Below are 2,979 nucleotides of genomic sequence, written 5' to 3'. Positions count from 1 at the left end.
CTCTGGTGAACAAACGTTCCCCCAGATCCTGGTGGTCACCCCGATAAACTTATAGGAGGCCATCAGATCACCCCTGAGCCTGCACTTTTCCAGGATCAAGAGCCCCATGGCTCTCAGCCTGTCATCATAAGGTCTGTTTTCCTGACCTCTGATTATGCGCATGGCTCTTCTCTGGACTCTCTCAAGCTTCTCCACATCCTTTTTGAATTAGAATAGACTTGGTGGATGCATTTGAGAATTTAAATCATTGAATGAGAGTGAGAAAAGCAAGAAGGTGCATGATTTGGTAGTCCAATGATGTGGTACTCCCCTGGAGTGGGGAGAATGGGCTTCGCTTGCTGCTTATCTCTGTTTTAATTCAGCGAGTGTGACATGTATTGTTCATGAAGAGTCTTGGAAACAGGAACTGAAACTCAAAATACTCTTTTCTCAGCTGAGTGCTCTTGTTACTGGATTTGTCCATCTTCTGGCTCCAAGGCTCTTGCATTATAGACTCCCAGCAGGAGGGAAAGAAGGTGCTCTTCCACACTAGGAAACTCTATGAAATGGTCATTAGGGAACATTTACAGACTGGGTGATGTGTTGATTTAAGGAATCTTAAGGTACTGAGACCTGTGATGGGGCCCCTTCAATCCCTATTACAGGGAAGAGCCTTTAAAGAAGAACAAGGCTAGAGGCCACACCCATTAGAGAGATATAAAGTAAGGGCCCCAGCAGTGGGAGGGCAGAAAGACCCTGAGCAGGGAGGATAGAACTCCCATTGAAGGAAGACAGGTCCAAGGGAACTGACTGGTGTGTAAGCTGAGGTGTAAGACTGGCTAGGACAGGGGTGGGCAATTATTTTGTCTGGAGGGCTGCTTAACAACTTTTGGTAAGCTGTCAAAGGCCTCAAGGGTAGCTCTACCCCTTGATATGTGCCCCACCCCCCTATTGCCATCTTGGGACTGTAAATCTCACTCCCTAATCCCTGACTTTTGCCACCAGAAGTCCCTTCCCTTGCCCTTGGAAGTACTCCTTTTGGGAGCGGGGCTTGCCATCTTGGAACCGGAAAAAAAACAAATCATACACTAAAAATCAAACATCTACTATACATATTTTAATGTTATTTCAAAAATATTTTGTCTTGATTTACATAGTGTATATAGAGGTGATTCCATAATAGCTCACAATAAAGTCTTATTCTTGTATAGTTTTTTGGGGGTGGGAGAGAAGTGCTGGGAGCCACATGGAGGTGGGAGCACAGAGCCCACCAGCTCCAGTGGCATGTGACCTCTGAAAGTCTGCACCTCCTGGTGGCTTTTAGAGGGACAGCAGCAGGATTGTAATAAGTTTTTTGGAGGCCCCTCCCCCCCCCCGCTAGGTAGAATGGCCTGGTGGACCAGATTTGGCCCATGGGGCATATTTTGCCCGCCCCTGGGCTAGGGCCTAATAAGACATAAGGAAATCTAAGTTGATTTGAGGCCTGTTCAGAAGGTCAAGGAGCATGAAGAAGAGATTGGACCAGGGAAGAAGCTGGTGGAGAACTATGAGTCTAGTAGAGTCTTTCTGTCATTAACAGAAAAAAGGTAAATGCAGGAAGTGACATCCCATCAGACCAGGTAAAACCACAGATCTGAAGAGGGTGTGCTCAGAGTGTATTTTCTGTTGGCTGGATTCTGTTTTGCTGCAGACACCAGTCAAGTGATCTATCATCCCCACTTTCCATCATTAGCAGCAGAAACTGTGCATATTGAAGCATAACACTCATCTGTTCTGTAAGCATTAGCTCAGTGTGAAGAGTATTAAAATGATAATAAACATAAAACACATAGATGAAATTCCATAAAGCAAAATTGTGCTACACCAATTAGCTAGAGTTACTAGGGTAGAGTCACAAAATACTGGATGCAGGTAAAATGTTCAAAATAGTTCACAAAAATTTGTCAGAGAAGCTCCTAAGGAGACGAAGTAGTAAATGAAAGTTAAAGAAAATTAAAAAACTGTCATTAATTGGAATCTGGCAAAGAAACAAAGTGTAAGAATAGACTGCTGATTTTCAACAGAGCAACACATTAAAAGACAGTGATTTTTAGGTTAATCAAGACTATAAAAAACTCCATAGGAAATATTCAAAAAAGTGAGAATGGAGAACATATAAAAGCACGTGATCCCAACACAGATCAAAGGGAGCAGGAAGGCACACAAGCCCCCATGGCTCACCAAAAGCATCTGGGAATGTCTCCTAGCTAAAAGGGAGTCGTACACCCAATGGAAAGGAGGGGCCATCACCAGGGATGACTATACTGCAGTTGCTCAGGGATGTAAGGGGGCAGTCAGGAAGGCCAAGGCAGAGATGGAATTGGGACTAGCTTTCTGGATTAAGGACAATAAGAAGTCCTTTTTTAAATACAAAGATGGTAAAAAGAAGGTTCCGGGTAATGTGGGGCCCCTACAGGACACGTTAGGAAATATGGTTGTCACATCAGACAACAAAGCCAACATATTTAACGATTTCTTTGCCTCCATTTTGCTAAGCAGGGACCGGAACAGTCACCCCCCCGCTAGGCCCCCCTCAGGTCCCAGGGGAGGCGCACCTAGGCCAAGGGTTAGGGAACTTCTGGAGGGACTGGATGTATTCAAGTCAGCCGGTCTGAATGATCTCCACCCTAGAGTACTACGGGAATTGGCTGAGGTCATTGCAGGACCCCTGGCACGGCTTTATGAGCGCTTGTGCTGCTCTGGTGTGGTGTCAGAGGACTGGAAGAGGGCCAAAGTGGTTCCCATCTTCAAAAAGGGGAAGAAGGAGGACCCAGGAAACTACAGGCCAGTTAGTCTTACCTCAATCTTGGGTAAGCTTTTTGAGAAATTTATTCTGGCACATATCCATGAGGGGCCAGCAGGGGAGGTCATGCTTAGGGGCAACCAACACGGGTTCATTAGTGGCAGGTCCTGTCAGACCAACCTGGTGGCCTTCTGTGATCAGGTCACCAAATCATTACA

This window comes from Crocodylus porosus, unplaced genomic scaffold (assembly GCF_001723895.1).
Source record: "Crocodylus porosus isolate Cpor-Errol unplaced genomic scaffold, CroPor_comp1, whole genome shotgun sequence".
Lineage (NCBI taxonomy): Eukaryota > Metazoa > Chordata > Crocodylia > Crocodylidae > Crocodylus > Crocodylus porosus.
Note: the sequence above shows the minus strand (reverse complement) of the source record.